At 53.9% G+C, this 25,309-nt stretch overlaps 1 long non-coding RNA gene and 1 pseudogene across 6 annotated transcripts; one reads left to right on the plus strand and one right to left on the minus strand.

Moving 5' to 3' along the window:
• Positions 1 to 307: 307 nt before the first annotated feature.
• Positions 308 to 6,584, plus strand: LOC135577962 (uncharacterized). Of its 6 annotated transcripts, none has more exons than XR_010469406.1 (3): positions 308 to 781; positions 2,903 to 4,340; positions 5,103 to 6,584. It is a non-coding gene; the product is annotated as an uncharacterized LOC135577962 (long non-coding RNA). The 6 variants fall into 6 exon arrangements; XR_010469410.1 differs by having other exon boundaries at positions 4,268 to 4,340; XR_010469407.1 differs by lacking the exon at positions 308 to 781 and having other exon boundaries at positions 788 to 4,340; positions 5,103 to 5,898; positions 6,093 to 6,584.
• Positions 6,585 to 22,227: 15,643 nt separating this feature from the next.
• LOC135577972 (5S ribosomal RNA) lies at positions 22,228 to 22,346 on the minus strand (annotated as a pseudogene).
• Between the last annotated feature and the right edge of the window lie 2,963 nt (positions 22,347 to 25,309).

Consider the following 25,309-nt stretch of genomic DNA (forward strand, 5'->3'; position numbering starts at 1 on the left):
CCTGGGGTCAAGAACATTTCTGTGACAGTTGTGCCCATGAATCCGCGTGTGGCGCTACTTTGCTGATGGAGCTGGGAGGGAAATACTCGTCCTCTGGAGCCGAAAAGCCACAGGCGGCGGCTGGAGAAACGGCCAGTTTGACCTGGAAGGACGAAGCCAGAACTGAGGGCAGAAATGAGTTGCCCCAGGTCCTTGGGTCTGGAGGCTGTTCCGGGATGTTCTTCTGGTTCTCAAAGGCCATGTCCAGCACACAACGGTCCCCAGGGCGGTGTCCAGGCTGGTTCCTCCCCGTGCGTGCCCTGGGTGATCTGCTCTGTGACCCTGCGGGAGCAGGGGTTGCACTGGGGCTCTGCAGAGGTCCCTTCAGCCCCACCAGGCTGGGATTGGGTGACTCTGTGACCCTGCACTGCGGGTCCCAGCACCCCCAGGATGTTCCACAGCCCACAGGAACTGCAGCTTGTCCTTTTCGGGCCGGTTTCTGAAAACCCCTGGCTCTTGTGCTGGGCTGCACCTCCCGTCCGGGCACCCCGGGCTGACAGCGGGGCCGCTCCGGTCCCTCCCGCGGGCTCTGCCCGCTCGGAGCAGCAAGGCCGGCGGTGGGGAGGGGTTCCCGGAGGGCAGAGCCCGTCCCGCGGGGCTGCGGGGACGTTTCTAGGCAGGCTCCGCGCTCAACAGCCCCGTTGCTACGGCTGCGGGGCCTTCCAGGCCGGACCCCGCGCGGCGCGGCCCCTGTCGCCATGGGAACGGGCCCTTCCGGAGCGGGCGGCGATCGGCACGGCCGGTGAGTCCCGGGCCGGGAGCCCCGGTTCCCCCGGGCGGGCAGCGGGAGCCGCTTGGGGCGTGCGGGGAGAGCGCTCGGGCGGCGGAATTGCTGGCGTGGCCGGCTCGGGGGGGCGGGGGCGGCTCCGGCTCTTCGCGGGCTCTCTCGGCCCCGTCTCTTGCGCTCTGGAGAAAGCGGGAACTCTCTGGAAACGAGGAGACCGACTGAACAGCAGAGGCAGTGCTGCTGTTGGGCGGCATTCTTTATTTCATCAGCGCTGGGCAGCACTGGTAGAGACTTACATCTGGGCAGGAACAAGCCCAGGTTCCAGTCTGAGCTGGGGAAGGACCTGTTGGAGAGCAGTGTAGGGAAAGGGACCTGGGGGTGCTGGGGACAGCAGGGTGACCATGAGCCAGCACTGGCCCTTGTGGCCAGGAAGCCAATGGGACCTCGGGGGTTTGAAGGGGGTGGTCAGTAGGCCAGAGAGGTTCTCCTGCCCCTCTGCTCTGCCCTGGGGAGACCACACCTGGAATATTGTGTCCAGCTGTGGCCCCTCAGCTCCAGCAGGACAGGGAACTGCTGGAGAGAGTCCAGCGCAGCCACCAAGATGCTGGAGGGAGTGGAGCATCTCCCGTGTGAGGAAAGGCTGAGGGAGCTGGGGCTCTGGAGCTGGACAAGAGGACACTGAGGGGGGACTCATTCCTGGGGATCAATATGGAAAGGGGCAGTATCAGGAGGATGCAGCCAGGCTCTTCTGGTGACAACCAGGGACAGGACAAGGGGCAATGGGTGCAAACTGGAACACAGGAGGTTCCACTGAAAGATGAGAAGAAACTTGTTCCTGGTGAGGGTGGCAGAGCCTGGCCCAGGCTGCCCAGGGGGTTGTGGAGTCTCCTTCTGTGCAGACATTCCAACCCCCTGGACACCTTCCTGTGTAACCTCATCTGGGTGTTCCTGCTCCATGGGGGGATTGCACTGGGTGAGCTTTCCAGGGCCCTCAGGATCGCTGGCATTCTGTGATTCTGTGAATCATCCTCCCCTCGTTTTGCAGGTGCTCAGAAAGCATTTACCATGTCCTTGGTTAACGATGGGTGCGTCTGTTGTAAGTGAATCACAGTGTACATGAACTGAGCCGCTTCTCTCCACTCTCCATCCCCAGCTGTGCTCTCAGGCGGGCAGCCCCGCTGGGGCCGATGCCCAGTGAGGATCCTGATGTCGGCAACTTAGGAGCGCTGGAAAAATCCCGCAGTGTCAGTGGGTCCCTGAGGCTGGCGGAGAAGGAGCAGGGAGCCGCGCTGGGGGCAGACGGCCCGGCAGCACAGCAGCCCCAGCCGGGTCCTCGCCCAAGGGGCTGCACCGTGCGGGGTTTGGAGGTCAAGACAGCTGTTGCTGGGGCTGCGTTTTGCCCCAAACTGTGCTCTGGAGAGAGCTGATGAGGGGCTTTGGCACAAGGTTGGCCCTTTTCTGATGGAGAAGTTTGCAGAGTGCAAATGTTTCAGGGAACCGGATGGCAGTTCTGGGAGGAGGGAGGCTGGCCAGGACCTGCCAAGAGACCTGGAGCAGAGTAGAGGAGTGATTCCGTGGAACCATAGGATCATTTGGTTGGAAAAGACCCTCAAGACCATTGAGTCCAACCATAACCCACCCCCAGCACTGCCCCGTGTCCTGAGAACCTCATGTCCGTCTGTCCAGCCCTCCAGGGCTGGTGACTCCAGCACTGCCCTGGGCAGCCTGTTCAATGCCCCACAGCCCTTTGGGGCAGAAATTGTTCCCACATCCAACCTCAACCTCCCCTGGGCAACTTGAGGCCGTTTCATCTTGTCCTAAACCCAGTAGTGTCAGAGGAACCAGAGCAGGAACCAGAGCTGTAGAGCACCTGCAGCAAATAACCCAGTTTGGCTGCAGAGAGCAGAGCTGCTCCTGGGCTGGGAAACCGCTGGGCCTGGGGTGCGATGAGCTGGGGGAGGAGGCGGCAGACGCGTGCAGGTGCCGAGGAAGGCAGAGGTGGTAGATTCGAGTCTCTGCTGGCTTGGAGTTTGCGTTTCTTTCACAGCCACTCTAACGCTCTGCAGGCGTTTTGTGTTTGGGTATTTTGGGTATTGGAATTTATCAGGTATGTGGTTTTTTCTCCCCTGTCTGAAGAGCCAAAGAACAACATCAGCCTGCTGCGTGAGGAGCTGCTGCGGGCAAAGGAAATCAAGGCAAGAAAGAAGACCCCGAGGGAGAACCGCCAGAACCTCCTGTATCCAAACGAGCGTGGTCGGCAGGACAAGGGCAGTGACCCTTCCCCTGTGCTCTGCATTGGGGAGGCCACACCTGGAGTGTTGTGTTCAGTTCTGGGCCCCTCAGCTCAGGAAAGAGATTGAAGTGCTGGAGCGGGTCCAGAGAAGAGCAACAAGACTGGGGAAGGGATTGAACACAAGACCCATGGGGAGAGGCTGAGGGAGCTGGGCTTGTTTAGTCTGGAGAAGAGGAGGCTTAGAGCTGAGCTCAGCACTCTCTAGAACTACCTGAAGGGCAGTTCTAGCCAGGTGGGGATTGGGCTCTTCTCCCAGGCATCAGCAATAGGACAAGGGGCCATGGGCTTCAACTCTGCCAGGGGAAATTTAGGCTGGAGATTAGAAAGCAATTCTTTGCAGAGAGAGTGCTCAGGCATTGGAATGGCTGCCCAGGGAGGTGCTGGACTCACCGGCCATGGAGGGTTTTAAACCTGAGATTGGATCTAGTAAACGGACTGGAGTTGGACCAAGGGCTGGACTGGATGATCTCTGAGGGCTTTTCCAACCCAGTCCATTCTGTGATTCTGTAATGCCGAGCTGGAAAGAGCAGCGTGGCTCCGGACAGGTGTGTGCCCCGCCACCCCCTCCCTGCCCCGCGCTGGGTCCCCCGGTGTCACCTCCAGCGTTTCCCTCTCCTCGCAGCGCTGATCCCCCTCGACGAGCTCAGAGCTGAGCGGGAGCAGAGCAGCGGCCCGTTCCACAAGCAGCGCGTGGCCGAGCACTGCGCGGTGTTTCGTGACTTGTTCCGAGGGGCCACGTTCCCCCCGGGTCACCTTGAGGGTGGCGTACAGCCAGGCAGACGAGCATGCCGTGCCGGTCTGCTATGGGAACATGGTGACTCCGTCAGAGGAGTGGGGGGTGCGGGGCACAGCCTTGGCCCCATGGGAAGCCTCGGTGGTTTCCTCAGACGCTCCCGATGGGCATTGTCTGCCCTGGGGGGTTTTGTTTAGAAGGGTATTTGCTCTGTGATGATCCAAACTTGTTTCTTGGACGTGATAAAGACAGAGCGTTGCAGCAGGATGGCTGTCTGTCAGCAGGCTGATGCTTCTGGAGGCTCTGGGGGCTCTCCGGTGGAGCTGGATGACTTGGTGTCGCGGCCATGCCTGGTCTGTGCTGGGTCCTGGCCGTGCCCGTGCCCGGTTCGTGTTCTTTGCCTTGGAAATCATGACCTGATCTTAATGGAACGTGTTGTTGCAGTGACAGACATTCTGTTTTGTGGCTCATTTAGGCTTCCAGTCCTCCCGCAGTGTCATCCCAGGCAGATAAAGGCTCCCTGCGGACTGTGCTGCTCACAAACCCAGGTGAGTAGCGGGTTCTTTACAAAGAACATGTTTCAACAGGATGGTTTCCCTCTGCTCTTGTTTGCTGCTGTTTCTGTTGGCTGCACGTGCAGAGACGATGCCGTATCATCTGAGTAGGGATGTGTTACATACGCAGGAAAGATTGTAGCCTCCCCAAAGCTCTAGCAGTTGAGAGATGAGACAGGACCGGTGTCGCAGTGTAGTGGAAGCAATTCCCTGACTCCCGTCTTCTGTTTCCCCCCAGACTCCTCTCCCTCAGCAGTCTGCCTGGCAGGTGCGTTAGCTGCCACTGCTCGCTCTGGGAAACTGAGGCACAGTGAAGCAGCTGACCGAGAAGTCCCTTTAATCTTGGAATGACCTCTGTCGAGCTCTCATTTGAAGCTCAGTCCTATAAGAACGAGTTACTCTTCTGCTAGGAAAGGATTGCTGGGTTGTCTTGGGCTGCCCCGTTGGTTCAAAGCGGGTCTGGGGGTTCTCACTTTGGGGTTGGTGCAAACACCGGCCTCAGTTGTGCCAGGGGAGGTTCAGATTGGATAGCAGGAAACATTTCTTCCTGGAAAGGGCTGTAGAGTACTGGAACAGGCTGCCCAGGGCAGTGGTGGAGTCACCATCCCGGGAGGAGTTTAACAGACGTGTAGATGAGGTTCTTGTGGACAGGGGTAGTGCCAGAGCTGCGTTATGGTTGGGCTCGATGATCTTGAGGGTCTCTTCCAACCCAAACGACTCTGTGATCCTGTCAGAAGTCGCCTTTCTCTGTTGCAGAAGGACGTTGAAGGGACGCGCACTCGGAGCACCCGCGCTGGCTGGAGTGAGTACCGCACGGCAGAGCCGCGCTGCTGGGCTCGGGGAAAGCCCCGGCGGAGCGGGCAGAAACTCCTTCAACAGCGCTCGGGAATACGGATTTGCTGAGATTTTCTGTGGTTCTCTGGTGCTCCTGCCAGTGCTGCTTCACGCCCATGTTCTGGGTCCTGCTAAAGACGCAGGAGATCAGGTGTTGCTGCTGTTTGGCTTTCAAAACGCTGAGTGTGAGGTTTTTTCCCAGTGAAAGCAGCCTCTGCTGTCTGTTTGCTTGTCAAACAGGGCGTAGGTTACGTCCCAACGGAGCCCAGAGTGATGTGTGATCCTGGGGGAATCTGCTGGCCCTGGGGGAGGGAAATGAACGGATATATAGTGCAGTAAACTTGTGTGTGTTCAGGACGAACATCCCAGGCAACGACATGCAGTGGGGTAGGGAGATCTGCCGCCACCTGCCCCCCTTCCCCGCCATGGGCACTGGCTGCCATCGCTTCATCTTCTGCCCTTCAAGCCAGAACCGCCCATCGACTCCAGCGAGGATGTTGGCGCAGGCCCTGGTCACTGGGGCTGTTGCTGGGCGGTTCACGCTCTCTTGGCCAGGCTGTTCTTGCGTGTTCTGATGACAAGGTCGTGACTGCTGGAGGAGAGCAAGTTCCTTGGAGTCTGCAGGGTTGCTCAGGGCTGCTCCGAGTTTGTGTGTTGCCTGAAGCCGCAATCCCAGCCCTGCAAGCACTGTGCTGTCCTGTTGCTTTCAACCAGGCCGGTAAGAAAGTGGGTTTTTTCCTGCCTGGAGCAGGAATGTGCAGAGGGCTGGGGAAGCTGGGAGGAGTTTCAATGTGCCTTCCTTTTCCACCTCTGTTTTACAGACTCGGGGGTGCTGTGGGGAAGTAGTTGCCAGCCAGAGTGCTGCAAGAAACGGGAATCACCTCAGCTCTTGTGCTTGTGTCTTGTTTCCAGCCACAGGCTCGAGATGTGAACCTTGCGCACGTGTGACTTGTACAGAAAGCACGAGGATGCCGTGACCCCGGCAGGGCTGCCGTTCCAACAGTGTTTCGATGTTACATTCTATGGAAACGCCGTAGAACAAATTGTGGCTGCTGTTGTTTATCTGCTACAATTTCTGTAGCATTTTTAGACAATTTTCGAAGTCGACTCTCGTCAGGAATCCAGGATCTTGTGCTGACCTGCATGTTGCTCCTTCTGGACGTTGTCCTCGATTAATGCTGACCTGAGGGATTTATCTGCAGCACAACACGGTGTAGATACTAAATCAGGTCTGGAAGCCATCTCAGGAGATGGATTAGCTCATCATTGCACCAAAAATAGAAGGAATGCTACTTCCTTGTTTCCTGTGCTTATGTAATAAGGCACATACGTGGTAGTAACAGAGCCCGTGGCCCCTGTACTTCATGTGCTTATAACAGAGTAAAAATAAATTGTTAAAATGAAGCTGGTTTCAGGTGTTCTGTTCTAATTACTTTTCCCTTTTGACTCTCTGTGTTTTCCGTTGTCACTGGAGCCCAACCCCACTCACTGTCCCGCGACTGGGGACTCCAGACAAGGGGGCACAGCCGCGGGGGCGGCTGCACAGCGGAACTCAGCGGACTTGGGAACCACGCAGCTGGGTGAGGATCAGACGCGCACAAAGCAACTTTGCTTCTTAAATGACGAGGACGATGTGCTTTGGTTTGGAAGACATCAGATTTGGAACGTTAAGGAAGCTGTAGCTCCCTTGGTGTTTCCTTCTCCCCGCAGTCGCATTTCTGGTTCTGTCTGTCCAGTTGTGCTCCTCTCCCGAACCAGGTGCTGATCGTGGGCTCAGGGTGGGGGGGGCAGGGAGGGCGGGGGGGCCGTGGGCTTCAATAAGTTTTGTTTGGGGTTTTTCAATCGCCTCTGTTGACACGTCGTGTAACAACTGATTGCTGCAGTGCTAATGAATGAACAGGATACAGCATCCCAGATACAGCATCCCAGATACAGCATCATAGATACAGCATCCTAGATACAGCATCATAGATACAGCATCCTAGATACAGCATCCTAGATACAGCATCCTAGATACAGCATCCTAGACACAGCATCCCAGATACAGCATCCCAGACACAGCATCCTAGATACAGCATCATAGATACAGCATCCCAGATACAGCATCCCAGATACAGCATCCTAGATACAGCATCCTAGATACAGCATCCCAGATACAGCATCCCAGATACAGCATCCCAGATACATCATCCCAGATACAGCATCATAGATACAGCATCCCAGATACAGCATCCCAGATACAGAATCCTAGATACAGCATCCTAGATACAGCATCCTAGATACAGTATCCCAGATACAGCATCCTAGATACACCACTAGATACAGTAAGTTTTGTTTGGGGTTTTTCAATCGCCTCTGTTGACACGTCGTATAACAACTGATTGCTGCAGTGCTAATGAATGAACAGGAGGATGAGCAACACACTGCAGAAATTGTTTGGGTTTTGGTTTATTGAAAAATTATGATTTAACTCAAAAAGCAATAAGATCTTGCAGTGGTCTTCTAATACCTATTGACAGCTTTTTAATGTACCGGTTTGGAACTTTGAGATGATTTTTGATATGGAGCGGCTGTTCCATTGTGGAATAGTGCAGGAGTAAACTCTTGCATTTCAGCATTCCTGGCAGATCTGCAGCTTGATAAAGACCTCAGGCTGCTTGGTTTAATCAGACCTTGGTAGATCCCACCTTCACTGGTCAAAGCACCGGCTGCCAATGTGTTTTCTGGTGTTGTCACTGCTTTCTGAGCAAAGACGGCAGAGGCAGCAGCTCTGCTGGTGGTGTCTGTTTGATTGAAACATGGGTATCTGCAGAACTTTAACCTGAAAGCTCAGGAAGCTGTGGTCGGTGGTATATCTGTGTAATGTTTGTAGATCCTTCTGCAGATGTTCTTATGCCAGCGAGCACGGAACGTTTGTGAGTGTGACCTGCTGTGCGGTTAGAAGGAAGAAAGATGTGTGAGCTGCAGCAGCAGGAAGGCTGCAGCCGTGTAACCGGGGTGCAAACGGCACGAAACGGGCTGCAGCGGCGGAGCCCTCGGTCCCGGGCCGTCCCGGGCGGGCGCAGCCCGAGCGCTCCCGGCCCCGCTGCCGCTGACCCGCCGGGGCCGGGGCCGCGCTGCGGGCGGACAGCGCCGCTCTGCGGCCGCCGGCGGCTCCGGGCCGGGAGGGGGGGCGGGGCCCGGTGGCGGGCGCGGACGGGATTGGCTCCTGCGCGGGATGGGCGGGGCCACGCTGCAGAAGCGCGCGGGCCGAGGAGCGCGTGCCGGCGGTGCGGCGGCGGGAGCAGCGCGCGAGGAGCGGCGGGGCCGGCGGTGAGCGAGGGGCGGGCGGACAGCGGGGAGACTGGACGGGGCCGCCCCGGTCCCGGCTGAGGGGGGAGGCTGGAGGGGGAGGGACGGGCTGGGTTCGGCAGGAGGAAGGCGAGGGGCAGCCAGCCGCAAGAGCGCGGCCCCGGGCCGGGCCGGGCAAGGGGCGAGGGGGAAACACGCGGGCGGCTGTGAGGGAAGGGAGCCCCGGGCTGAGCGCTGCGCGGGGCTCGGGCGGGGCCGTGGGGCGGAGGGGGGAGCCCGCGGTGCCGCAGGGCAGAGGGAGGAAAGCGAGCGGGAGGGGGCAGCGCCGGGTCGGGAGCGGCGCAGGCGGGGCCGGGGCCGCCGTGGGGGCGCCAGGGGGCGCGAGGGGCGGGGGCGGCGCTGCCGCGGGGAGGGGCCGGGAACGGGGGGAGCGGCGGGAGCGGCGGAGGAGCCTGAGGGCGGGACGGCGCGGAAGGAGCTTGGGCGGGAAAGGCTGAGGGAGCTCAGGGAGGGGGGACATCGGGGAGGCTTTGGCGGGAAAGGCTGAGGGAGCTCAGGGAGGGGTGACATCGGGGAGGCTTTGGCGGGAAAGGCTGAGGGAGCTCAGGGAGGGGGGACATCGGGGAGGCTTTGGCGGGAAAGGCTGAGGGAGCTCAGGGAGGGGTGACATCGGGGAGGCTTTGGCGGGAAAGGCTGAGGGAGCTCAGGGAGGAGATGGCGTCGGGGAGGCTTTGGCGGGAAAGGCTGAGGGAGCTCAGGGAGGAGATGGCGTCGGGGAGGCTGCAGTGGGCAATGCTGAGGTAGCTCAGGACGGGATGGCACTCAGGTGTGGTTTCAAAGGGAAATGCTGAGGTACCTTGAGGAATGGACGCTGGGCTTGTAATAAGTGATGGTCAAAATTGTTAATGTTGAACAAATCGAGTAGGATTCAATTATATTATGCATATTGCTGTAAGCAGTAACTGTGCTTGTGCGAGTTTGATTATGTTTTGTAGAACCTTGTAGTAGTAAAGACAATGCCATAAATAACAGGACTACCGGATGGTGTCATAAATAACAGGACTCCTGGATGGTGCCACAGATAACAGGACTCCCGATGGTGTTACAGATAACAGGACTCCTGGATGGTGCCACAGATAACAGGACTCCCGATGGTGTTACAGATAACAAAGCACTCGGATGTTGCAACAGATAACAAAAGTTCCAGAGACGGAAATTCCCAGCACGTAAACGAACGTATAACGTATATAAGCACATAGGAAAGGTTGATTTGGTGTGCCTGTTGGCGGAACTGAGCTTCCCCCGGTCACCCAGCGCTGTTTTGCCTAATTACCGCTTGCTAAATAAAATCGATTGATTGGCTCAAAATCGATTTATTGGCTCTTATTTATAACAAATTTTGGTGCCGTGACTCGGATTAAGGATCTCTGGGAGGGACTCCTAAACTTCAGGGAGGCGCCCCGTCCCGTTTTCAGACGGCCCTGGAGTGGACGGAGGATCGCCCTGAAACCTTAACCTCCGAACCCTAAATTTAGGTAATTAGGCAAAAGAATTGAACCCCGTAAACCTTTGTGCACGAAGAACCGGACGAAGACCCCGGGGAGGGTAAGTATAGAAAGCAATTCCGTTCGGTTGGGGTGGGTATCCTGGAGTGTGCATGAACGAGACGCCCCCCCCCGGCTTGGGGAGGAAGCGAAGTGAGTGTGGACCCTGTAAGGCAGGGCGGGACTCTCCAGTAGTGCGGTTCTCATTGCCCGCGAGGGCGTGAGCCACGAACGAGGGTGCGTGTGTGTGTGTGAAAGAAGACACTCCGGAAGATGGGACAGAAGAAGGGCAAGCCTTCTGATCCCATGGGGAAGGGACCCACAGAGAGGTTGCCAGATATTCCCCAAGATTCCCCATTGGGCCTTATGCTCAAGAATTGGGAAGGTGCAGCTTGCACGCGAAACAAAGAGAGGGAAAAAATGGTTTATTATTGCATGCATGTCTGGGGAAACCAGCAGATTAGACCAGATCATTTATTTTGGCCAATTTTTGGTTCATTTGAAGATTGGATTTGTCAGGCCCTAAATTTTTATGTAAATGATAAGGAGCCCTTTGATCCTGAGGAGAGCGAATATGCGCGTTGTTGGCTACCTCCTGCGACTCGCGCTGGGATTTTTACCATAAGCGAAAAGAAATCTGGCCGCAAAAAGAGGGCTCCCGAGGAACCTCCACCCCCTCCCCCTCCCTATGATCCCCCGCCAGCAGCGAATCCAAGGCCCTCCTCTCCCCTTATGCCTTCGGCTTCTGAGGAGGATTCCGATTCTTCGGGGTCACTTAGGGGAACCCGAAGACTCACGAGGAGTCAAGCTAGGCAGCAAACGACATCAGGGGCAGGACAGCAAGCATCATCAGAAACAGGGCTATACCCATTACGAGAAATAGCGATGGGAGGTCCACAACCCGGAGTGGGGTTTGTGTCAGTGCCTCTAAATTCGGGGGATGTAAGAGAATTTAAGAAGGAAATGGGGAATTTGTTAGAAGATCCCTTAGGAGTTTCGGAAAGGGTAGATCAGTTTTTAGGACCTAATTTATATACCTGGGATGAACTGCAAGCTATTTTAGGGATACTATTTACCGCAGAAGAGCGGGAAATGATTCGGAGGGCTGGGATGAGAGTTTGGGACCAGCAACACCAACAAGGGCCGGGCGCTGACATTAAGTGGCCCCAGCAGCGTCCTAACTGGGATAATCAAAACCCGGAACACAGGGGCCATATGGGAGATCTCCGCACTATAATCGTCCAAGGGATTAAGGAATCTGTCCCTCGAGGGCAGAACATAAATAAAGCCTTTAAAGAACAACAAAAGAAAGGTGAGACTCCCACAGAATGGTTAGAAAGACTAAGAAAGAGCTTGCAGCTTTATTCTGGGATAGACCCTATGACACCGGTCGGGCAAGCTCTTTTAAAAACACAGTTTGTGGCGAAGTCATGGCCGGATATTAGAAAGAAGTGAGAAAAGTTGGAAGATTGGCAAGAGAAAGGGTTGGACGAGTTGCTAAGGGAAGCACAGAAGGTTTATGTGAGAAGGGAGGAAGAGACCCAGAGGAGACAAGCTAAAATGTTGGTAGCGGCAGTTGGAGAGGGACAGAGGACGGCTCCACAGAAGGGAGGGCCACCACGCATAGGTGGGAACGGGCCACCCCAGGGAAGTCAAGTCGGACCGAAGGATTTGAAGGAAATCGAATGTTTTTACTGTCAGAGGAAGGGACATATGCGAAGGAGCTGTAGGAAATGTATAGAGGATGAGAAAATGTATTATGCTGAGTAGGGGTGTCAGGGGCTCTATCTGCTGGGGACTTCTAAAACAACAGAGCCCTTGATAAAATTGAAATCAGGTCCCCAGCACCAGGAGATGGAATTCCTGGTAGATTCAGGGGCAGAAAGATCTACTGTCCAAACTGTGCCCTGGGGATGCACTCCATCCTTGGAGAAAGTACAAGTAATAGGAGCAAAAGGAGAACCCCTTTCTGTACCCATAATTAAAGGAGTAGAAGTAGAATCCCCATCCCGGATAGGGGTAGGGTCCTTTTTATTAGTATCTGAAGCTGAATATAACCTATTAGGAAGGGATTTAATGGTCGAATTGGGAATTAGTTTGGAGGTAAAAGATCGAGAATTGAAAGTAAAACTGTACGCTTTACCAACCGCAGACGAAGCTAAGATCAATCCTGAAGTATGGTACACTCCCGAGTCGGTTGGAAAATTAGATATTCCACCGATTACAGTGACAATAACGGATCCGGAAGTACCGATACGTGTTAAACAATACCCTATATCACAGGATGGGAGACGCGGGCTGCAACCAGTAATTGATCCATTGTTACAACAAGGGTTACTAGAACCATGCATGTCGCCCCACAATACCCCCACATTACCTGTAAAGAAATCAGATGGGTCCTATCGTCTAGTACAAGACCTCCGTGAAGTAAATAAAAGAACGGTAACTAGATTTCCGGTAGTGACCAACCCTTATAACCTATTAAGCCAAGTGTCCCCAGAATTGACCTGGTATAGTGTAACAGACCTAAAGGATGCCTTCTGGGCCTGTCCTTTGAGAAAACAATGTCGTGACTATTTTGCCTTTGAGTGGGAGAACCCTGATACCCATCGGAAGCAACAACTTAGATGGACGGTTCTTCCACAGGGATTTGCTGAATCTCCAAACCTCTTTGGGCCCTGGAACAAGTCTTGGAGAATTGTGAACTGGAACCTGGAGTAGTTTTAGTACAATATGTAGATGACCTATTAATAGCTGGAAAAAGCCAAGATAGTGTGCGAAGCACCAGCATTAAGTTATTAAATTTCCTGAGTCTAAAGGGTTTAAAGGTATCAAGATCTAAACTGCAATTTACCGAGGAAGAGGTAAAATATTTAGGGCACTGGTTGAGCGAAGGGACTAAGAGACTAGATCCAGATCGAGTAAATGCTATTTTATCCCTCCAGCCTCCCAAGAATAAAAGGCAGGTGCGACAACTTTTAGGTCTTTTCGGCTACTGTAGACAATGGATTGAAAATGACAGAAACAAGGTTAAGTTCTTATATCAGAAGTTAGTGGGGGAAGGGCTGATGAAATGGAGTACAGAAGATGATCAACAATTAGACAACTTAAAAGCTGATTTAGTAAATGCCCCAGTACTGAGTCTGGTGGATGCCCGAAGACCTTTTTACTTATTTGTTAACACGGAGGGTGGAACGGCCTTTGGGGTCCTAACGCAAGAATGGGCAGGTAAAAAGAAACCCGTAGGATATTATTCCAAGTTATTAGATCCAGTTAGTCGCGGTTGGCCTACCTGTTTACAGGCCATAGTTGCTACTGCTCTCCTCGTTGAAGAAGCTGGAAAAATAACTATGGGAGGGGAATTAAAGGTATACACACCTCATAATATACGAGGGGTATTGCAGCAGGAAGCTGACAAATGGATTACGGATGCTAGGTTATCGAAATATGAAGGGATCCTATTGCACTCTCCTAAGTTAGAGCTTGAAACCACTGACTTGCAGAATCCAGCCCAATTTTTGTATGGGGAACCGAGCGAATCTCTTTCCCATGATTGTATCAGGGTAATAGAATATCAAGTCAAAATAAGAGAGGATTTAGAAGAAGAGGAGTTGCTATGTGGAGAGAAACTGTTTGTAGATGGATCATCGCGGGTAGTGGACGGAAAGAGGAAATCAGGATACGCCATAACAGATGGAAATAGCTGGACAACTAAGGAGTCGGGTCCCCTTAACTCAGGATGGTCGGCGCAGCCTTGTGAGCTGTTCGCAGTATTGAGGGCGTTACAGTTGTTAAAAGATAAGAGAGGAACAATATTTACAGATTCTAAATATGCATTTGGGGTGGTTCACACATTTGGAAAAATTTGGGAAGAGAGGGGACTAATGAATTCTCAGGGTAAAGGATTAATACATGAGACCTTAATACAGCAAACTTTGGAGGCATTAAGAGGGCCCAAACAAATTGCGGTAGTTTATGTAAAGGGCCATCGGAAGGGAACCTCCACGCAAATAAGAGGGAATAATTTAGCAGATGAGGAAGCTAAGAAAGCTGCGTTACTGGTAATAAAAGCAGTTGAACAGGACTCTGTACAAACTAGGTATGCTATGAGATTTACAAATCAGGAAAAGGAGAAATTGGGGCAAATGGGAATAGTCGAACGAGAGGGGAAGTGGTGGCTACCGGATGAGAGAGAAATGCTCCCAAAAGGAGTGGCTTGGCGAGTCCTGAGAGAGTTTCATAGACAAACCCATTGGGGAGTGCAGGCTCTGGTAGATCAATTCGCTAACAAATATATGGTTATGGGGGTGTATGATCTAGCAAAAGGAATTGTTGGAGAATGTTTAACATGTCAAAGGATAAATAAACAGCACCTTAGGGAGAGAATCCCTGGGGGAAGACAACTAGCCAAAAAGCCATTCGAAAGGATTCAGGTAGACTTTACGGAGTTACCAAAGGTAGGCAGATATAAATACCTTCTAGTTATGGTAGACCACCTAACTCACTTTGTCGAAGCCTTTCCGGTAGCTCGGGCCACTGCAAGGACAGTAGTAAAAATATTATTAGAGCATATCATACCTAGATATGGGATCATGTCAGTTATCGATTCGGACAGAGGACCCCATTTTACTTCCAAAATAATCAAAGAAATGTTAGAAGCTCTGGGAACCAAGTGGGAGTATCACACTCCTTGGCACCCCCAGAGTTCAGGAAAAGTTGAAAGGATGAACGGAGAAATTAAAAAGCACCTGACCAAATTAATGATAGAAACCAGAATGAACTGGGTGAAGTGCCTCCCCTTAGCCCTCTTGAACATAAGGACACAACCGAGGGCCGATACAGGACTTTCCTCCTTTGAAATGTTATATGGAATGCCCTATGATTTGGAGAAGCCAATCGAACACCCTAAAGTGGAAGAAAAGATGTTACAAGAATATCTTATAGAACTCATGAGAAGGAGGCAAGAACTGTTAAAGCGAGGCCTGGTGGTTCAAAGACCACCTTTAGATGTAGCAATACATAGTATTAAGCCGGGAGATCAAGTACTCGTAAAAACATGGAAGGAATCATCGTTCACCCCTCGCTGGGAGGGACCTTTCCTTGTTTTACTCACCACAGATACCGCAGTCCGCGCCGCAGAAAGAGGATGGACACACGCTAGTCGAGTAAAAGGTCCTATCCTACATACAGACTGGGAAGTCACCGGGGAACCGGATGAGTTGAAGCTGACCTTCAGGAGGAAACAGACACGTGACGTATAGCCGTAGATACTAAGCTTCTTATGGACAACTGTAAGGAATTGCGGAAGTTACATATTGCATGTCCTGTATGCAAACAATGTAATCCTTGGGTATGTCGTGTGTGTAGCGGGTGCGGGATACAGCAGTGGGAAAAGTTTCCTTATGTTGAACGATGGTGTGATGAGTGTTTGGGAAAAACCATAAATACTGTGGAAATACTGTGGAAATTACTGGACGGGAAAATTGGCCTAGATACGGACATTATAGAAGAGACTGGTACAGAACTGTTGCACAGTTAGGAGAGAAAATTATAGTTAAGAACATAGCGTGTAGTAAAAATATTCAGTACTTTCTGTATGACTTTCTGTATGCAATAAAGCAGGGGAGTTCTCACCAACCTTTTAAATGGACCCTCTATCGATGGGAGGACCAAACGATCATACAACAACAGAGCACATCAGGGTCACCTTCTTTTACTGCAACCTTCTGCCAATTAGTTCAGATTGAGCCATGCCTTAACAAAATGGGGTTTTATATGTGCCCCAGCACAGGGCCCTCGTATTGTAATACCCCAGGACACTATTACTGCGCTCACTGGGGTGTGAAACGATTGCCTCAAGCTGGCCAATTCCTCCGGCAAATACTGATAAGTTCTTAAAGGTTGGATGGGGACCTGTAGGATGCATTCCTCCTTCGGGAGTCGTGAACCAAGGCCGCCGACTAAAACTCGGTTATCCTCACAACCGAAACGAGCGGGACAGTGATGGCGAGTATGAATATATATTCCTTAACATAACAAACCCTGAACATAGTGGATGGCTTGTTGGGAAAACCTGGGGAATGCGGTATTATGAACCGGGTGATGATAGGGGAGGCATGTTCTTCATAAAGAAGGAAGAAGTTAAACCGACCCCTCGAGCGATAGGTCCCAATCCAGTAGTAAAATCCCCTCCCCCTCTGGGTAAGGAGACAAGGACAGTAGACAAGGAGAATATAATAGTAAAAGAGGAAACTGTCACTGAAGCCTTGAAATCTCTGAATACTGAAGCCTCGCAATCTTTGAATCCTCTATGGGAAATTATCCGGGCTACTTATCAAACCCTAAACTATACTCAACCCAACTTAACCACTGGTTGCTGGTTGTGTTATAACATTAATCCACCCTTTTATGAAGCTATAGGGGATAATCGTCGGTATACCATAAACAAGGAGTCTGTGCCTATTCAATGTCCTTGGGAAGAGCAGAAAAGAGGGATAACTATGCAACATGGAACTGGGATAGGGACTTGTATAGGTAAAGTACCAAACTCCAAGAGACCACTTTGTGGGAATATCGTACCGAGCCTTAACGAAACCACAGGATATATTATTCCCCCGAATGGAACAAAATGGATATGTTCTAGGACGGGACTTACTCCATGTGTGTCTTTAAAGGTGTTCAACAGTTCCCGAGAGTATTGCATGTTAGTTACCATCATCCCAAGGATATTGGATCATCAAGAAAATGTAATGTATGATATTTGGGATACAGGGCTCCATCGTACCAAACGGGAACCCATGACAGCCATTACTATAGCCACGTTGCTAGGGTTAGGGGCAGCCGGAGCAGGAACAGGGAGAGCTTCACTTGTTCAACAAAATCAAGGATTCAATTCCTTGAAGACTGCGATAGATGAGGACCTAGAGAGAATTGAAAACTCCATAACCGCCTTAGAGAGATCTCTAACCTCGCTATCTGAAGTGGTGTGGCAAAACAGGAGAGGGATGGATCTCCTTTTCTTACAGCAAGGTGGACTATGCGCAGCCTTGAAGGAAGAGTGTTGTTTCTATGCAGATCACACAGGGGTAGTCCGAGACTCGATGGTGAAATTAAGGGAGAGACTGGAACAGAGAAAAAGGGAAAGAGAAGCTGCAAAAGGGTGGTACGAGTCTTGGTTTATTCAGTCCCCGTGGCTAACTACATTGCTATCCACAGTAGCTGGACCCTTGATGATATTATTACTCACTCCAACCTTTGGACCCTGTGTCCTAAATCGACTTATTGGACTAGTTAAAAACCGTGTAGAGCGGGTACACCTTATGCTGCTACAGAAACATGGAACTGATGAAGAAGCTGAAATGACCTTACCAGCCCGAAAAGCGGTAATTCGATTTGATCAACAAATAAATGGGTAAAAAAATAAAAGGGGGGGGAATTGTAATAAGTGATGGTCAAAATTGTTAATGTTGAACAAATCGAGTAGGATTCAATTATATTATGCATATTGTTGTAAGCAGTAACTGCGCTTGTGCAAGTTTGATTATGTTTTGTAGAACCTTGTAGTAGTAGTTAAGCCAATGCCTGGATTGCCTGGATGGTGCCACAGGTAACAGGACTCCCGGATGGTGCCACAGGTAACAGGACTGGATGGTGCCACAGATAACAGGACTCCCGGATGGTGCCACAGATAACAGGACTGGATGGTGCCACAGGTAACAGGACTCCCGGATGGTGCCACAGGTAACAGGACTCCCGGATGGTGCCACAGGTAACAGGACTCCCGGATGGGGCCACAGGTAACAGGACTCCCGGATGGGGCCACAGGTAACAGGACTCCCGGGTGGTGCCACAGGTAACAGGACTGGATGGTGCCACAGGTAACAGGACTCCCGGATGGTGCCATAAATAACAGGACTCCCGGATGGTGCCACAGGTAACAGGACTCCCGGATGGTGCCACAGGTAACAGGACTCCCGGATGGTGCCACAGGTAACAGGACTCCCGGATGGTGCCACAGATAACAGGACTCCCGGATGGTGCCACAGGTAACAGGACTCCCGGATGGTGCCACAGGTAACAGGACTCCCGGATGGTGCCACAGATAACAGGACTCCCGGATGGTGCCACAGGTAACAGGACTCCCGGATGGTGCCACAGGTAACAGGACTCCCGGATGGTGCCACAGGTAACAGGACTCCCGGATGGTGCCACAGGTAACAGGACTCCCGGATGGTGCCACAGGTAACAGGACTCCCGGATGGTGCCACAGATAACAGGACTCCCGGATGGTGCCACAGGTAACAGGACTCCCGGATGGGGCCACAGGTAACAGGACTCCCGGATGGTGCCACAGGTAACAAAGTTCCAGAGACGGAAATTCCCAGCGTGTGAACGAGCGTATAACATATATAAGCACACACGAAAAGTTGAGTGGTGTGCCTGTTGGCGGAACTGAGCTTCCCCCGGTCACCCAGCGCTGCTTTGCCTAATTACCGCTTGCTAAATAAAATCGATTGATTGGCTCAGAATCGATTTATTGGCTCTTATTTATAACAAATGTGATCTGTGTGTGGCGCAGGAGCTTCCCGTCCACTTGCTCCTCCATTCAGTCAGGTGCTGCAAGAGAGGGACAGAGAAAGAAACAGTTAGGACCGGATTAACAACCTCGTCATCCCTGTCCCCAAACCTGCAGGCGGCCTAGGAGGCCTGATCTAAGTTTGGCTCTTCTCCCTCTCTTTGCTGGAATCCTTCACTGCACAAATTTCTGTCATGAACACTCTCTGAACCAACCTGATGTGTTCATAGTTCCCAGCCCAGCGTCCATTCCTCAAGGTACCTCAGCATTCCCCTTTGAAACCACACCTGAGTGCCATCCCGTCCTGAGCTACCTCAGCATTGCCCACTGCAGCCTCCCCGACGCCATCTCCTCCCTGAGCTCCCTCAGCCTTTCCCGCCAAAGCCTCCCCGATGTCCCCCCCTCCCTGAGGTCCCTCAGCCTTTCCCGCCAAAGCCTCCCCGATGTCACCCCCTCCCTGAGCTCCCTCAGCCTTTCCCGCCAAAGCCTCCCCGATGTCACCCCTCCCTGAGCTCCCTCAGCCTTTCCCGCCCAAGCTCCTTCCGCGCCGTCCCGCCCTCAGGCTCCTCCGCCGCTCCCGCCGCTCCCCCCGTTCCCGGCCCCTCCCCGCGGCAGCGCCGCCCCCGCCCCTCGCGCCCCCTGGCGCCCCCACGGCGGCCCCGGCCCCGCCTGCGCCGCTCCCGACCCGGCGCTGCCCCCTCCCGCTCGCTTTCCTCCCTCTGCCCTGCGGCACCGCGGGCTCCCCCCTCCGCCCCACGGCCCCGCCGGAGCCCCGCGCAGCGCTCAGCCCGGGGCTCCCTTCCCTCACAGCCGCCCGCGTGTTTCCCCCTCGCCCCTTGCCCGGCCCGGGGCCGCGCTCTTGCGGCTGGCTGCCCCTCGCCTTCCTCCTGCCCAACCCAGCCCGTCCCTCCCCCTCCAGCCTCCCCCCTCAGCCGGGACCGGGGCGGCCCCGTCCAGTCTCCCCGCTGTCCGCCCGCCCCTCGCTCACCGCCGGCCCCGCCGCTCCTCGCGCGCTGCTCCCGCCGCCGCACCGCCGGCACGCGCTCCTCGGCCCGCGCGCTCCTGCAGCGTGGCCCCGCCCATCCCGCGCAGGAGCCAATCCCGTCCGCGCCCGCCACCGGGCCCCGCCCCCCCTCCCGGCCCGGAGCCGCCGGCGGCCGCAGAGCGGCGCTGTCCGCCCGCAGCGCGGCCCCGGCCCCGGCGGGTCAGCGGCAGCGGGGCCGGGAGCGCTCGGGCTGCGCCCGCCCGGGACGGCCCGGGACCGAGGGCTCCGCCGCTGCAGCCCGTTTCGTGCCGTTTGCACCCCGGCGTACACGGCTGCAGCCTTCCTGCTGCTGCAGCTCACACATCTTTCTTCCTTCTAACCGCACAGCAGGTCACACTCACAAACGTTCCGTGCTCGCTGGCATAAGAACATCTGCAGAAGGATCTACGAACATTACACAGATATACCACCGACCACAGCTTTCTGAGCTTTCAGGTTAAAGTTCCTGCAGATACCCATGTTTCAATCAAACAGACACCACCAGCAGAGCTGCTGCCTCTGCCGTCTTTGCTCAGAAAGCAGTGACAACACCAGAAAACACATTGGCAGCCGGTGCTTTGACCAGTGAAGGTGGGATCTACAAAAGTCTGATTAAACCAAACAGCCTGAGGTCTTTATCAAGCTGCAGATCTGCCAGGAATGCTGAAATGCAAGAGTTTACTCCTGCACTATTCCACAATGGAACAGCCGCTTCATATCAAAAATCATCTCAAAGTTCCAAACCAGTACATTAAAAAGCTGTCACTAGGTATTAGAAGACCACTGCAAGATCTTATTGCTTTTGAGTTAAATCATAATTTTTCAATAAACCAAAACCCAAACAGTTTCTGCAGTGTGTTGCTCATCCTCCTGTTCATTCATTAGCACTGCAGCAATCAGTTGTTATACGACGTGTCAACAGAGGCGATTGAAAAACCCCAAACAAAACTTACTGTATCTAGTGGTGTATCTAGGATGCTGTATCTGGGATGCTGTATCTGGGATGCTGTATCTAGGATGCTGTATCTAGGATGCTGTATCTGGGATGCTGTATCTGGGATGCTGTATCTAGGATGCTGTATCTAGGATGCTGTATCTATGATGCTGTATCTAGGATGCTGTATCTATGATGCTGTATCTGGGATGCTGTATCTAGGTTGCTGTATCTGGGATGCTGTATCTGGGATGCTGTATCTAGGTTGCTGTATCTGGGATGCTGTATCTGGGATGCTGTATCTATGATGCTGTATCTATGATGCTGTATCTATGATGCTGTATCTAGGATGCTGTGTCTGGGATGCTGTATCTAGGATGCTGTATCTAGGATGCTGTATCTAGGATGCTGTATCTATGATGCTGTATCTGGGATGCTGTATCTAGGATGCTGTATCTAGGATGCTGTATCTGGGATGCTGTGTCTAGGATGCTGTATCTATGATGCTGTATCTGGGATGCTGTATCTATGATGCTGTATCTATGATGCTGTATCTGGGATGCTGTATCTAGGATGCTGTGTCTGGGATGCTGTATCTAGGATGCTGTATCTAGGATGCTGTATCTGGGATGCTGTATCTAGGATGCTGTGTCTGGGATGCTGTATCTAGGATGCTGTATCTAGGATGCTGTATCTGGCATGCTGTATCTAGGATGCTGTATCTAGGATGCTGTATCTAGGATGCTGTATCTATGATGCTGTATCTAGGATGCTGTATCTAGGATGCTGTATCTATGATGCTGTATCTAGGATGCTGTATCTGGGATGCTGTATCCTGTTCATTCATTAGCACTGCAGCAATCAGTTGTTACACGACGTGTCAACAGAGGCGATTGAAAAACCCCAAACAAAACTTATTGAAGCCCACGGACCCCCCGCCCTCCCTGCCCCCCCACCCTGAGCCCACGATCAGCACCTGGTGCGGGAGAGGAGCACAACTCAACATGTTGTATCTGTGATGCTGTATCTATTATGCTGTACCTAGGATGGTAGGTACATCACAGCATCACGGTGTGTTTGGGATTGCAAAGGACCTGGAAAGCTCATCCAGTGCAATCCCCCCATGGAGCAGGAACACCCAGATGAGGTTACACAGGAAGGTGTCCAGGCGGGTTGGAATGTCTGCACAGAAGGAGACTCCACAACCCCCTGGGCAGCCTGGGCCAGGCTCTGCCACCCTCACCACGAACAAGTTTCTTCTCCTCTTTCAGTGGAACCTCCTGTGTTCCAGTTTGCACCCATTGCCCCTTGTCCTGTCACTGGTTGTCACCAGAAGAGCCTGGCTCCATCCTCCTGACACTGCCCCTTTCCATCTTGATCCCCAGCAATGAGTCCCCCCTCAGTGTCCTCTTGTCCAGCTCCAGAGCCCCAGCTCCCTCAGCCTTTCCTCACACGGGAGATGCTCCACTCCCTCCAGCATCTTGGTGGCTGCGCTGGACTCTCTCCAGCAGTTCCCTGTCCTGCTGGAACTGAGGGGCCACAGCTGGACACAATATTCCAGGTGTGGTCTCCCCAGGGCAGAGCAGAGGGGCAGGAGAACCTCTCTGACCCACTGACCACCCCCTTCTAACCCCCCCAGGTCCCATTGGCTTCCTGGCCACAAGGGCCAGTGCTGGCTCAGCCCACAGCACCCGCTATTCCCAGCTGGTCTCCCATCCAAGCGCTGACCAGGCCCGACCCTGCTTAGCTTCCCAGATCAGACGGGATGGGGCGTTCTCAGGGTGCTATGGCTCTATATATTATGTATATGTGTATATATATGTTCCCCAAGTATATCCTGATAGTATCTGAACTAAAGGGCAGAGCAGAGGGGCAGGAGAACCTCTCTGACCTACTGACCACCCCCTTCTAACCCCCCCAGGTCCCATTGGCTTCCTGGCCACAAGGGCCAGTGATACATAGATAGATACATAGATACATTGGCCATTAAGAGAGTTAACAGTCCCAAAACACACAGTCCTCCAACAGCATTAGAAGGAATTCCTGGCCAGGCTCTGTCTCCACAGATCAAGAACACACCATGCAGGAGGTTTTGGGGTCGCTCTCCCACATTCTCAATGACACCCCTTGGATTCTTCTGCAAGATGTTAGACCATTGAGTTTCATTTCTATAGTCACCAAGGGCAGCATTAACATTGTGCAGTTGATCCATTCATGTTCTCTTACATTGTTCTAACACCGTTCACAAACCAGGTTGATACAGGCGTCCATGGGCACAGACGCCAGCAGTTCCAGTTGTGGTTCAATATCTGCTTCCAGGAGCCAATTAACCCAAAGCGTCGTGTTGGTGTTATTACAGTTCGTTGCAATGCCTCTACACCAACCGCTGTTGGGAAACAGTCGTCTGTAGGGCTGTAGTTATCAAGGGGGATGCCAACCCAGCACATGTAGAACGGGTTTTTGGAGACGCCATAGCCAAGCATATGGAGTCTTGGTCAGTTGTGTTGGATGAATGAATCCACATGTTGGTCTTTGTGCACCATCCAAACCACAACAGCTGCAACAATCGTTGTCGGGAGGATCACACCGGTTTCACGTCTCGTGCCACCAACCATTGCGACCCTTGGGCTGTGAAGACACAAGCAGAGCCCCTCCCCCAGCTTATCAATGGGTGTGGCCTTTTCCATAGACCGTTGACTAGTGGTTTGGCCATAACTCATGGAGGTTCTTTCGGATTTAGAGTGGTTTTGGGTCACACTTGCAAAGTGTTTCAGCACAGGGGACTATGGGCTGCACCACTTAGATATATATCATCCATTCATTTGACCTAGGAGGGACCCAGGCGACCGGGCCCCATAGATTGCAACGAGGAGGGACCCAGGCGTCCGGGCCCCATAGATTGCACTGAGGAGGGACCCAGGCGTTCGGACCCAATAGATTGCACTGAGGAGGGACCCAGGCGTCCGGGCCCCAGAGATTGCACTGAGGAGGGACCCAGGCGTCCGGGCCGCATAGATTGCAACGAGGAGAGACCCAGGCGTCCGGGCCCCATAGATTGCACTGAGGAGGGACCCAGGCGTCCGGGCCCCATAGATTGCATGGAGGAGGGACCCAGGCGTCCGGGCCCCATAGATTGCACGGAGGAGGGACCCAGGCGTCAGGGCCCCATAGATTTGACTGAGGAGGGACCCAGGCGTCCGGGCCCCATACATTGCACTGAGGAGGGACCCAGGCGTCCGGGCCCCATAGACTGCAACGAGGAGGGACCCAGGCGTCCGGGCCTATAGATTTGAGCCAACTAGGGACCAGGCGTCCGGGCCCCATAGATTTGACCGAGGAGGGACCCAGGTGTCCGGGCCCCATAGATTTGACCGTGTAGGGACCCGGGCGTCCGGGCCCCATAGATTGCACTGAGGAGGGACCCAGGCGTCCGGGCCCCATAGATTTGACCGCAGAGGGACCCAGGAGTCCGGGCCCCATAGATTTGACCGATTAGGGACCCAGGCGTCCGGGCCCCATAGATTGCAGTGATTAGGGACCCAGGCGTCCGGGCCCCATAGATTGCAGTGAGGAGGGACCCAGGTGTCTGGGCCCCATAGATTTGACCGAGGAGGGACCCAGGCGTCTGGGCCCCATAGATTTGACCATGTAGGGACCCGGGCGTCCGGGCCCCATAGATTGCACTGAGGAGGGACCCAGGTGTCCGGGCCCCATAGATTGCACTGACGAGGGACCCAGGCGTCCGGGCCCCATAGATTTGACCGAGTAGGGACCCAGGTGTCCGGGCCCCATAGATTTGACCGAGTAGGGACCCAGGCTTCTGGGCCCCATAGATTTGACTTAAGATGGACCCAGGCGTCCGGGCCCCATATATTGCACTGAGGAGGGACCCAGGTGTCCGGGCCCCATAGATTACACAGAGGGGGGACCCAGAAGTCCGGGCCCCATATATTGCTCTGAGGAGGGACCCAGGCGTCCGGGCCCCATATATTGCTCTGAGGAGGGACCCAGGTGTCCGGGCCCCATAGATTTGACCGATAAGGGACCCAGGCGTCCGGGCCCCATAGATTGCAGTGATTACGGACCCAGGCGTCCGGGCCCCATAGATTGCAGTGAGGAGGGACCCAGGCGTCCGGGCCCCATAGATTTGACCGAGGAGGGACCCAGGCGTCCGGGCCCCATAGATTTGACTTAAGATGGACCCAGGTGTCCGGGCCCCATAGATTGCACTGACAAGGGACCCAGGCGTCCGGGCCCCATAGATTGCACTGAGGAGGGACCCAGGCGTCCGGGCCCCATAGATTGCACTGAGGAGGGACCCAGGAGTCCGGGCCCCATAGATTTGACCGAGTAGGGACCCAGGCGTCCGGGCCCCATAGATTGCACTGAGGAGGGACCCAGGCGTCCGGGCCCCATAGATTGCACTGAGGAGGGACCCCGGCGTACAGACCCAATAGATTGCATTGAGGAGGGACCCAGGCGTCCGGGCCCCATAGATTGCAGTGAGGAGGGACCCAGGTGTTCGGGCCCCATTGATTGTACTGAGGATGGACCCAGGCGTCCGGGGGCCATTGATTGTACTGAGGATGGACCCAGGCGTCCGGGCCCCATAGATTTTACCGCGGAGGGACCCAGGCGTCCGGGCCCCATAGATTTGACAACGGAGGGACCCAGGCGTCCGGGCCTCATAGATTTGACCACGGAGGGACCCAGGCGTCCTGGCCCCATAGATTTGACTTAAGATGGACCCAGGCGTCCGGG

This window comes from Columba livia, unplaced genomic scaffold (assembly GCF_036013475.1).
Source record: "Columba livia isolate bColLiv1 breed racing homer unplaced genomic scaffold, bColLiv1.pat.W.v2 Scaffold_203, whole genome shotgun sequence".
In the NCBI taxonomy this organism is placed as follows: Eukaryota; Metazoa; Chordata; class Aves; order Columbiformes; family Columbidae; genus Columba; species Columba livia.